We start from the raw sequence: 13,063 nt of genomic DNA, 5'->3' as shown, positions 1-13,063 counted from the left end.
GTTCCAGGAGTGTATTGGTGGATCCTGGTTTCGTTTACAGTTATGAATTGAGTAAACTGCAATACTAAGGCCTTATTATCCTCCTCATGGTTCAAAATGAAGAAATACGGTACCCAACGCGAGGATAGCTTGCGCATACGGTATATGGCAAGTGCCTTCTTCTGATATGTCGATAACCTCTTCTATCTCTGTGATGTTAATCTGACGGTCTTTCTGAATGCGCGTCGTCAGTCAAGTTGAATTCCGCTGCTCAAAATTTTACACAGTGTCTAACTCCTCTAAATATATTTTCCAGCTTAGATTGATAGGTGCTGACATCTTCAGGATAAAGTCAGATACGTTTCAAACAATATTCGAATTTACAAATTTTGGACGTAAATTAGATTTATCATTCGATCGCAGCTCTCTGTTCAAGTTTACAGTGTTTCCGGAAACTATATTAAGTCTTTAATCCCCGAATAGTCAAAATTGAGAAAGTTTTCTACAAAAATTTAAAAAAAAATGATATTGAAGAATACCAAATTATGGGCATACCCCGATTTCGTAGCAGCATAAACTTTTGGTAAAGTTAACAATTTGTTGTTGAGATGACACCCTTCTGGGCCTAGATCCTAAAGCATTCGCATTAAGCAAAGGTTCTATGCTTTATTTATTTTTCTTCATTGCGGATATTGTGATATTTTGTATTTGTAAACATACTCATCACCTGCAATTAGACGTCCAAATAAGGGAGGTGCACGTGTTATTATCTACGTCAATGCTTGTCGATGTAACCGAACAATTTTATATAACATTCCGCCTTTAAAAACGGTCAGTCAATGTAACCGGAATGATACTGGGGCGGTTTGACGGACGGGCGACTTAATGAAAAAGCTACTAAACTGTGAAAAAATATCTTATTTTTCAACATAGCCTCCTTGCCTCCTTTTAACTCTCCAATGAGTTTCCAATTTTTTCAAAGCATCTCTGCTAAAATACGCATTTGTCTCTGCCATTTCCTCTCCATTTGTTTAAAATCGCATTCCGCCAGCCATTTTTTAAAGTTTGGCAACATAAAGTAATCGGAGGGAGCCATTTAAGGTGAATATGGCAGTTGAGGAAATAAGTATTATTGCGATTCGGCTAATTTTTGTTACTTGTTATGAACAAAATTATTTTTTTTTTTAATAAATGCAGTATTTTTTACATTTCGGGTCAAAAAGTGTTCGTAAATCAGCATAATATTAGCCAGTTATTGTTTTTTGTCTTTCTAAATATTCAGTAATTATTGGATTCACGAAATACTGTGGCCATGATCTTATTAGCATTAACTATGTCGCGAAAGTAAAGGGGTTCGTATTTTTTAGTAACCCATTCTGGATTAGTAAATAAGAATGCCAGACGTTCAGCATCAGCTATGTTCATATATACACCCCACAAAAATTATCGCATTACTCATTATTTTTTAAATATTTTAAATGTATTATTACGAATAGATACGTCTTTTGCAACATTTATTTTATATCAGTTTAATCTACAGAGGACAAAAAGTTTGATTTATCAAAACATCAAGAAAATTGTACAAAACATCTATACAAAAAAATGAACGGTGCTTAAACTAAAAGCAACCAATGAATTTCTAATAGCGTGTGTTGCCGCCCCTCGCTCTAATTACAGCTTCCATTCGTCTTGGAAGGCTTCTAAACAGGTTCTGGACGTATCCTTGCGGCATGTTGTTCCAGAATTTAAAACGAACATTTTGGAGACCATCTAGTGTTCTTATTGGTGCCGGCTGTTGCTAAATTTGCCATCCTAGATGGTTCCAGACATGCTCTATTGGGTTAAGGTCCGGGCTACGTGCAGGCCAATTCAGGGTGGGTATCTCGATCTCTAGCAGCGTGCGGATGAGCATTATCGTGCATTAGCACAGAGTTGTCACCGATATGAGGTATATAGGGCATTACATGGGGTTCTAGGATATTGGTTATGTACCTGTCAGCATTAAGTCTTCCATCATTCACTGGTACTAACTCTGTGCGATCCTTGAAAGAAATTCCTCCCCAAACCATGATAGAACTAACACCAAAGCTTTCAGTTTGACAAAAATTAACCTGATCCTGCCGTGCCGTTCACCTCGTCGCCTATATACTGGTACACGCTTATCTAATGTGTACAGACATAATCTTGATTCATCCGTGAATAAAATATTGGGCCAATCTTGAATATTCCAATTTGGTAATATGTGGACCTCTAGCTGGCACTATGGCTCGTATACCTGCTTCTCTCAACCTATTTGGAACTGCTTGTAGACTTATTCGGACATTACAAGAGGCCAACATATCTGTTTGCAGCCTTCGAGCGGTGGTATGCCTAATTCTTAACGCCGTTAACCTCAAATAACGATCATCTACTATCGTTACCCTTCCATGGCCTTGTCCGGGTCTTCTGGTTAGCTGCCCTGTTTCTTGGAAGCGAATAAAAACTCTGGATATGGTGCTTTGTTGAACTCAAATTACCCCGGCGACGTATCTTTGACTTTGGCCATCTTGTATGAGCGCGATGATTCTAGCGGCTTCTTCATTCGTCACATGTCTTGTTAAACGTTGAGGTACATCCATTATTAACAAAATAAATTTAAATGTTCACTATACAATAACACAATCTGCTTAAAAAGTTCTCGACCTCAATGCATTCTCCAAGACAGAAATTATTTACTCGAGCATTTTTGCTTTCAAAAAAATTTGGAAGAAATTGTGATATTTTTTTGCCGATGATAAGAAACCAGAATTATGTTTTAAGTTGATACATATACAGATTGTCTCAAAAAACTAAAATTAAGAATTAAAAATATCCTAAAATACCAGTGATGCGATAATTTTTGTGATATGTATATTTCCTCTGATAAGTTTATGCTTCTAAATGTGCTTGATTACGTCTCTCCGTTAGACTTCTTTTAGTCTTTATCAAAATATTTTGATGTGTCTTTTAAAAATTATAACAGAAAATAATTTTAAATCAGAAGAGAGCTGAAATCAAGAACATTTAGAAGCATAAATATATTTTGAAACAAAGATTTTTACAAGAATTAACAAAATTTAAAACCACCGCCAATCTAAATAATTAATTATTGTATGTAAATTTTATTTATAAATTTATACATAATACAAAATACAAAAGCTCGGAATATACTAGGATATCTTGAAAAATTCTTAGCCTACTATAGAACCAAACAAAATTTCGGTGTCAAAATATTTTATTACTCAACATATTCTCCTCTTAATTAGATACCTTTATTATAGTGAACCTGCAACGTCTCTAGACCTTTCAAAAAAAATGTTTCTTCATGCTCTGCAAACCAGACCTCCACAGCTTTTATTACCTCCTTGTTGGAAGAAAATCTACGACCTTATCAACTTTTTTTCAGTTGAGGAAAGAGATGAGAGTTGGACGGACGGAGCCAAATCTGGTGAATAAGGGGGGTGTTCTAGTAATTCAAACCCTAAATCACGAATTTTTCACATGGCAACATGAGATATGTGTGCAGGGGCGTTGTCCTGGAAAAACAAAATACCTTTGGATAGCTTTCCGCATCTTTTTTCTTTAATTTTTTCCCGTAGAGTGGTCAGTAATGTCGAATAGTTATATCCAGTTATTGTTCTACCCTTATCCAAAAAATCGATCATGACTACTCCGTGGAAATCCCAAAAAACTGAAGCAAGAACTTTTCCAGCAGATTTTTGGACACGAAACTTCTTGGGTCTTGGAGAACCAGAGTATCGGCATTTCATCGATTGTTGCTTTGTTTCTGGATCGTACAAATATACCCAACTCTCATCCATAGTAACAATTCGGTTTAAGAAGTCTACATCGTTTTCAAATCGAGCACAGATCGAACGCGATGCTTCTACCCTTGCACGCTTTTGGTCAACATTCAAATATTTGGGGATCCATTTTGCAGCAATTTTTCTCATGTCCACATTGACGTGAACTATATGATGAACGCGTTTCTATGAAATATTCAGTGCTTCAGACCAGATCCGTTTTAGCCCAATTCGACGGTCTGATACAATCATGTCATGAACTGCATCGATATTTTTGGGGACTGACACAAAAACTGGCTTTCCCGATCGGTTAACATGTTCAATGGAAAATTTAACTCTTTTGAAGCTTAAAGTCCAATTTTTCACGGTCGCATACGAAGGAAATTGATCACCAAGAGTATTAAGCATTTCTTCGTAAATCTGCTTACCTCTTTACCCTTTTAAATACAGGCACTTGATGATGGCTCGATACTCCAATTTTTCGATTTTCACAATTTCGGTGGACATCTTTTTTCTTTAAATTTATTGTGTAACTCTGGTTTACTTTTTTGACGTCAAACTTTACACTGACACTTCTAATAAGTTATTGTTCGTTGTTATGGTAACGCAATATTTTGTTTATGCATGGAACTGGTCTAGGCTAACTAGATATCAATACATCTTCGTATATTAAAGATAGTCTACTTTGGTGTTTCATTGCCACATTCCCAATAAGAAAACACCCCCTATATAAATATATAAATTTCTTTAATTTCTTATTTCTTAGACCTTTTGATATATTAATGCATCTAAATGTTCTATCAAAATATATAAGTTTTGACTTTACATCACTTGATTCTCATTCTACTCAAGTCCTCTTCTACTTCTTTTAACCTCTTTAATCTAGACATTCCCCCTTTTTCTACCTCCAGAATCCCATTGACAAAGTTATTGTGTCTTTGCTTGCTCTCTACAGATGTCCTAGCTATATTACTTTTTGGTTTCCATTATTTTAACAATAACTTCGCCCTAAATTTCATCCTTTATTTCATAATTCAAACGTTATCTGTATCCGTGTTTAATTATCTTGATTGGTCCTAAGATTGGTCTTATTATCTTTCTTCCAGCTATTCTCAACCCTTCTTTTTTTCTTTATGTCATTGTTTCTGTGCCGTACATAATATCGGTTTGTCAATGTATTGTTGATATTAATTTTGGACTTCTTAGTTAGTATTATGATTTTAAACATATTCTTACTTGCATGATTAGCTCTATTAGTTGCTAATTATATTTCTCATCTTCCTTCTCCATTACTGTTAATCATTATTCCAGATAATTGAAGTTTTGTAACTTTTTCAAATGCATAATCTCCTATTTTTATTCTTGCCTTTATGAATTGCTTACCATACCTCAAAATTTTCTTTCTTCAACATACTTTCCACTATGTTTTTCTTTTTTGTACACTACATCGTCTGCGTATGCTACTACTTGACCACCGCCGTTTATTAAGTTTTCTTTATTTATATTTCCTAGTACGTGGTCTAGCGATAGATTACAAATAGTGCAACTTCTTCCAGCCATGATCTTTCAGAGCCTTCATCATCTTTTTTCCTATTGATTGAATCAATTGAGTTGGAAATCTATAAACAGCATTTCAATATTGATCTCGCGTTCATGTGATTTTTCTACATCTCTGTAATTGTTGTCTGTTATTCTAATACAATTTGTTTCGCTTTACTCGTTGAGCGTCTCTGTTGATCTGTTTCCAAGCAACAAGCTTCCGAAATCTGTTGTAAAATTTTTGAGCATTTAGCAATGTTCAAGGGTTACTCGGATAGAAAATGTTTTGTTAATTATAAAACAAATAAAGGCAAAATCAATTTATTTAAAGGTGTAAATAACAAAAGAGCAATTAGAGAAGAATAATCTGTTGATTTTAATAATTGGGCCGCTTTTTGACATCAAGTTTTTTAAATAATCTGATAGGACAAACGTTGCTGTTGTTGTTTTCTATTGAAAATTTGCTTTCAGTACACTTGGGATACAGGATTATATTCAACTCTATTTGTTACAGAGCCATCGTTGTTTGATTCGATACAAAAAAAGTGACTCAGGCAAGCAGTAGGTTCCCCACATCTCCAAGCTAATTCTATCGCTTCTATGTGATAGAATTTCCGTTGCAGTTCTTCAGGGGTATTTTCCATTCGAAAAGAGTGTAGAGTAATAAATCAATCCTTCTCCTGGCCACCATAGCCGTAGTCACATTTAAGAACAATTTATTATTTTATCAAACCTTAGCAAATGAATCCAACACTTATTTTCTAAGAAATTTATTGCATCAAGTTCAAATTTCCATCAATGTTTACTTATCGGCCAAAACAATTCCTTTGGGGTATTTTAAGAAAGGAATGATGTTGACAGGTAAATATTTCACGCCCTTTATAGTATATACCTATAACAGACAGGTCAATTTGAAAACTGCATATATTAAAAACCAATAATAATATTTTATGAATTACGAAAAACTCATTGCAACGACTATGATGGTAAGGATCTTCTTACTTTTGGGGAGATTCAGAGGTTGGTGTGAAAGTATTAAAATAGAGAGAGAAATAAAGTATGGCCATTCGGATCATCCAGGTAACCGCTTACATTTTAGTACGGTCAATTATGGGGAAAATATATCTCTGTCCAGTTACGTAAAGTACCGTATAAAAAATTTTGGGGTTTTGCCTTTATGACGAGCATTCATTACTCCACGCTCTTTCCAAATAGAATATAATAAATTTATCATTTTCGTTATTCTTTGTTTCTTTTTACAGGGATCTGATTGCAATTTTCGTCATATAGAAATGCAGACAACTTGCGCTTGTTGAAATACAACACTTTTGAATGGGTCAATAATATCTTTCATTTCTTTACAATATTTTTTTTGTAACAGATTACTTGTGAGGTTCCACATAGTTTTCGCCGTAGTTTCTTTAAACTATGTTCCATATTTTCTTTTCATGTTTACAACCCAATCCTTTTAAATCACCGCCAATTCTTCTGCTGTCCGATTTCCATCCAATTGTTACTTTCTATCATTACGAAAGTTGATAAATGCTTTCGATGTTTATAGATTTCCAACTCAACTGATTCAATCAATAGAAAAAAAGATGATGAAAGTTCTGAAAGATCACGGGACGAGAAGACTCATCGCAATCTAATCAATGTCCTTAGGTTATTACTTGACTTTCCGTTTGCATTTGCTGGTGACGTTTGCAGTTTGTAGCAAATTCTACACCCTATTCATAAACTTGACGTTGCTGCCTAAATATTTTGTAATTCTTTTTGGCGTATGTACTATTTTTTGTTTCCGTCATATTTTTGTGTTTTTGTTTGTAATCCACTATTTATGGACGATATCATGGAAGAGTTTCTTATATTGGGACAAAAATGACAACTCAAACGACGTGAAAAGATAAAATACAGACCGATGATCAGCATCAGCGACATCTAACGGCAACTATGAATGGTCTTATGGATTTCAATTTTTTAATTTTACAAACGGAAAGTCAAGTTCATGAATCGGCCATTAAACTAATACAGTTATTTGTTAGATGCGAAGTCGTACCAAAACGAGCTACACTGTATTGAAGACAATATTTAAAGGTAAGTTTCCTTAATTATAAAATAACAATATCTATAATCTGAGCACATTTTCCAACGTTGTAAATTTCTAAATACCTTAGGGAAATAAATGCACTGTCATTTTGAATTTTACACATATTCTAACGTTAACACTTTAAACGATCTAGTAACTTCCTTGTATGTCATAATATGTAGTTATTGGCAGTTAGCAACGCAACTGTAGTTGAAGATGAAATTACGGGACCCAATAAAATGAAAATTTTGTTATCCACTTGTTTATTTACTGTATTTTTCAAAGTTTTTCAAACAAATTCAAATTTATTCTTGTTCAAAATGCCTTTAATGGTATTTTAGAATCACAATTTTAGTATTTTGGTCGACGAATTTTGGTCCACGCGTAGTCAACTGCTGTTATCCCTTAGGAACTCACCTACATAGTACAATGAACATCAAAATTTGAATCCGATAATGAAAAATCAAAAAAATGCTCATAACTTATTATAGTAACTCCATTAATAGGGTCCTAATACATCACACAAACTTTATAAATTTATATGAGTAGATGCTATTCAAACAAAAATTTGTCAAATAATTCGTGTTCTATCAGAATTTTTAATTATATTTCTATTTCGAATCACTTCATGGTTGATACCGATTATTTGAGCAACTTGCTGCATATGAATTATACAAAGTACGAGCTAGGGGCGCAAGGCATTAGAGCTCCGCGGATAAAAAAAATAAAATCTTCGTCGATCCCTAGCGTCACTTCATGCTCGATAGATTATTTGATTTAGGTCAAAATGCATTAGAAAGATATTCATTCAGGTATTCATAAAATAATAAAATAGTTCTATAAATTAAATTAGAATATAATTTCAATCTTCAATTTAAAAAGTTGAATTAATTATGTACCATGTTCTATTCTTAAATATTCAATAATCGAGATCTATGGAAAAAGGAAAGATCTGACAACAATGTAGATACCACCATAATACCGGCCGTATCACAACATCCTTGCGCCCCTGCAACCTGGTGAACCGGTTCTCCAGCCAAATGGCCGAAGATAGGGAATAATACAGCCGCAGCTGTACCCGCCCACCCCAAATTAAATTAAAATAAACAAGAAAAACAAAAAAATTTTAAAAAATCCAAAAATAAAAAAAACAAGTCGTGAAGGGCTATTTTAACTTGCAATCCCAACGAAACCACCACAACCCCAGCCCTGCAGAGGAGCTATTCCTATATCAGGGCCTACTCAATCAAACCACATTCCTTACAAAATCCTCCTTATCCTACCAAACTTTAACCAACGAATCTCTCTCTCTTTTCAGACCCTTGCGCACAAAAGTTTATAAAAATCGTACAAGCCGTTTCCGAGTTAATTGATGCGATCCATACATAAAACTCACTCTGTATTATGATCGATTACTTTGTGATTCTTTATAATCGAGTTCTTAAGTATATTTTAAATTTTTTTAATAATTTCAAGTTTTTCAGGTACCGGATTCCACCAGGAGTGCTGATGAGGGACGTCCGTAGCCTAGCCACTAAATCGCTATCTTCTGCCATCTCCGTCCAACCAGAAACTATGGTGATATAACATCTGGTTGTTCTTTTTCTATTATATTATCATAGATGGCAGCCGTTTGTATTCTTTTGTCAAAGAATTGTCTCTAGGTAGTAGAAATTTGCTCGGGTTCAACCCATACCAGAAAAACAAAGAAAAAAAGATGGTTCCGTTCGATTGCTTTAGTCCCAGTCATTGCCAAGGCCATGGAGAAAGTCGCTTACCAGTAATCTTGAGCCTGCAAACATGATTAACTGCTATCATAAACATAGTTCAACCGGGAATCTCCTGGCCTATGTCATTAACGTATGGACTGAAGCTATGGAGAAATATAGAAAATCCTGAGCAATCGCGCTTTTGGCAGAGTTTAGCATGCCAATCATCTAAATAAGATCGTCTTCACTTATCGATGGGCTTAGTAGCTTTCTCAAAGATCGATCCATCCAGATCGCTATCGATGGATATAACTCAGAAAGGTTTGAGATCAAGAGAGAATCAAGAGGTGTTCCCCATGCGTTACCTATTCTCTATCTCCTGTACATCAACGATCTACTCGATCTATAGCTTTGCCGACGATAGCACACTGGTGTTGTTCAAACAGATCACCACAATCAGTACCGATCTTGAAAAAATTCTGGAGCGGGGAACTTGGAACCCTCTTTAAGACCAAAATGCCAATCCTCAACGCTCAAATCATCCATTCCATTTAATTATAATACATTCAAAAATACCTCGCGATCAGATTGGGAGTTTTAACGTTCACATAATGTCGTTAGTTGGCATTCAAGTGCTAAACAACGATTAGGTTTTTTTTGTATAAGTTTAGAAAAACTAAATATCGTCACTAAAATGTAAATATGATTCTGATATTAATATAGTAAAGATTTAGATGTAAAATAACAACGAAAGACATGTCACCTTCTAAGTGAAGCCTCTGAAGCATATTTTAACTGACTTGTTCAGCATCAAAACAAGCCATTGGCTCTACTTGTAGCTTGTAATTATTGCAAAATATCTTTGGAATGCAAGCAACCAGTGCCTGATCTATCAGACCAATCAACACAACATCTTATAAGAGATTTATTTAAATTTACTAAAAATAAAAGCAAAGCTTTAAGGTTGTTGGAATTTGTTTGTTGTTAGCGGACTAGGTATAAAACATTCTCAAGGATTTTCAAAAGAAGATGAGCTTTGTTTTTGCAATGACATAAAAGGTATGTTCGAAGAAAATGAGTTCTAGCGAATGGCGTTTATTCTTTGATATCTCATCAAAAAGCTTAAAAGCTGTTTTATTACACAACGGAAATAAATTCTACCTCTTCCTTTCACTCACTAAGTACATTTTAAAGAAAACCATGGTACTATTAAAATCTTGCTTAAATTTGTGGAGTATCGCGAGTATAACTAGCAGCTGATGAGAGATTTTAAAAATGATTTTTAATGGGACCATACAAGGATGTATTAATATCTAGTTAGCCTATACCAGTTACATAAATAAACAAAATATTACGTTACCATAGCAACGAACAATAACTTATTAGAAGTGTCAGTGTAAAGTTTAACGTCAAAAAAGTAAATTACAGTTACGCAATAATTAAAAGAAAAAGATGTCCACCGAAATTGTGAAAATCGAAAAATTGGAGTATCGAGCCATCATCAAGTGCCTGTATTTAAAAGGATTAAGAGGTAAGCAGATTTACTAAGATATGCTTAATACCTTTGGTGATCAATGTCCTTCGTATGCGACCGTGAAAAATTGGACTTTAAGCTTCAAAAGAGTTAAATTTTCCATTGAACATGTTAACCGACCGAAGAGGTTCATCGTATAGTTCACGTCATTTTGGATATGAGAAAAATTGCTGCAAAATGGATCCCCAAATATTTGAATGTTGACCAAAAGCGTGCAAGGGTAGAAGCATCGCGTTCGATCTGTGCTCGATTTGAAAACGACTTCTTAAACCGAATTGTTACTATGGATGAGACTTGGGTACATTTCTACGATCCAGAAGCAAAGCAACAATCGATGAAATTCCGATACTCTGGTTCTCCAAGACCCAAGAAGTTTCGTGTCCAAAAATCTGCTGGAAAAGTTCTTGCTTCAGTTTTTTGGGATTACCTCGGAGTAATCATGATCGATTTTTTGGATAAGGGTAGAACAATAACTGGAGATTACTATTCGACATTACTGACCACTCTACGGGAAAAAATTGAAGAGAAAATACGCGGAAAGCTATCCAAAGGTGTTTTGTTTTTACAGGACAACGACCCTGCACACAAATCTCATGTTGCCATTCAAAAAATTCGTGATTTAGGGTTTGAACTAGAGCACCCCCCTTATTCACTAGATTTGGCTCCATCCGACTATCATCTCTTTCCTTAACTGAAAAAAAGTTAAAAAGGTCGCAAATTTTCTTCCTGCGAGGAAGTAACAAAAGGTGTGGAGGTCTAGTTTGCAGAGCAAGAAGAAACATTTTTTTTGAAAGGTCTAGAGACGTTGCAGGTTTGCTATAATAAATGTATCCAATTAAGAGGAGAAAATGTTGAGTAATAAAATTTTTTGACACCGAAATTTTGTTTGGTTCTATAGTAGGCTAAGAATATTTCAATATATCCTAGTAGATATAAAAAGTATGCGCGTTTTCTATGCTTCTAGTATAGTAGAGCAAATGCCAAGCACTTTATTCAACGTTCATAGTCTGTAAGAACAGAAATCTGGGTCTTAAAACAAAACGTGAAATTTTTAAAACGGAAAAAAATAAAAGCTGTAATCTTTGTTCGTCCACAAATTAGACAGATTTTCGCCGATAAAAAATTTCCAGCGTTGCTGAATCGTGCTCAAAAAGCGAGTTGGAATAGTTTTAAAGGATATGCTAAAAATACGTCAAGGCCATAATCTGCAGAATATCATTAAAATACTTACTCTGCATACTCATTTAGATAAAGAAAAAAAAACAAGGGAGCGTATTCACAAGGACTAGAAGAACGTTTTCTCTAGGACATAATGAGCGTTGAAGAACGTTATAAATGTCCATACAATGAGAATTGAAAGAACGAACCTATCAACATAAAAGGAAAACTGAAAACATGTATACCTCTTCCAATATCGATTGCAGAAGACAGTTATGCGAGGAACAATCAATATTTCATAGATACGCACGGAATTCATACCAAATTAAGGAATGAAAAATAATGTTTACTCCCCGTATAAAATTCGGTAAAAATCTAACAAACCGTCAGTCCACGTGGACTCATCATCTCCACAGTTTACCAATGAAAACATCGAATCGTAAACATAAATACATTTCTATTGGCCGAAGCTGTCGGAGGGCATATATACACCATTTCTTTGAAATATTCTTGCTAGACAGTCTGCGATAAGCAGTGGAGTGACTTGGTGAGATTTATTTTATTCATATACAATGAAATTGCACAGTGTAATGAGAATAAAGACAGTTATGAATTTAGTAATAAACAGAGTTGCGACTTTAGAAATAATACAGCAAAAGGTAGCAAATATCCAGAATAAAAATAAACCAGCTTAGAAACATTGCGTCAATTTTTGTTAGCATGTGGTTTTAAACATAAACGGATGGCAATAACCGAATCGTCAAGGATAATTCGATGGCGAAAAGATTATTTGCGTCAGATAAAAGACGACCGAAGTTCTAATAGACGAATGGGGTACAAAAAGTGGTATAGTTCACGTCTGGTATCCTGTTTAAACCTCCCGTACAAGTACATTTTACTCGTCTATTTACGTTTTATAATATTCAGTTGTATCAAGTTAATAATAACTTTTTTCTAAGTTCCAAGTAGGACTACAATTAAGTTCATATGTCTAAATGACAGCGTATAATGCCATTCAATTTATAATGATTCGATTGCCTTTTAACAAAACCTTTCTCGCATGAAATATACATTTTTTTAAAGTATTTCTAATAATAATAAATTTATAGAATGAGTTATCTACGCCTATGGTAGATCAAACCAAATTGTCGGCAAGGGTTTTTATAATCTGTAATTGAAATTGGACAAACTATACGTTAATTTGATAGCAAAACTTGATAAAAATATTGTCATGTGA

At 34.4% G+C, this 13,063-nt stretch overlaps 1 protein-coding gene across 3 annotated transcripts in view; it reads right to left on the bottom strand.

The window, feature by feature from the left end:
- The window catches only part of LOC130897887 (uncharacterized), a 35,771-nt gene that overhangs the window by 14,940 nt on the left and 7,768 nt on the right, over positions 1 to 13,063 (bottom strand). The gene's annotated exons all lie outside the window — the stretch shown is intronic.

Source organism: Diorhabda carinulata, chromosome 1 (genome assembly GCF_026250575.1).
Source record: "Diorhabda carinulata isolate Delta chromosome 1, icDioCari1.1, whole genome shotgun sequence".
Taxonomy (NCBI): domain Eukaryota; kingdom Metazoa; phylum Arthropoda; class Insecta; order Coleoptera; family Chrysomelidae; genus Diorhabda; species Diorhabda carinulata.
Note: the sequence above shows the minus strand (reverse complement) of the source record. Positions and strands in the feature narration are given on the sequence as shown.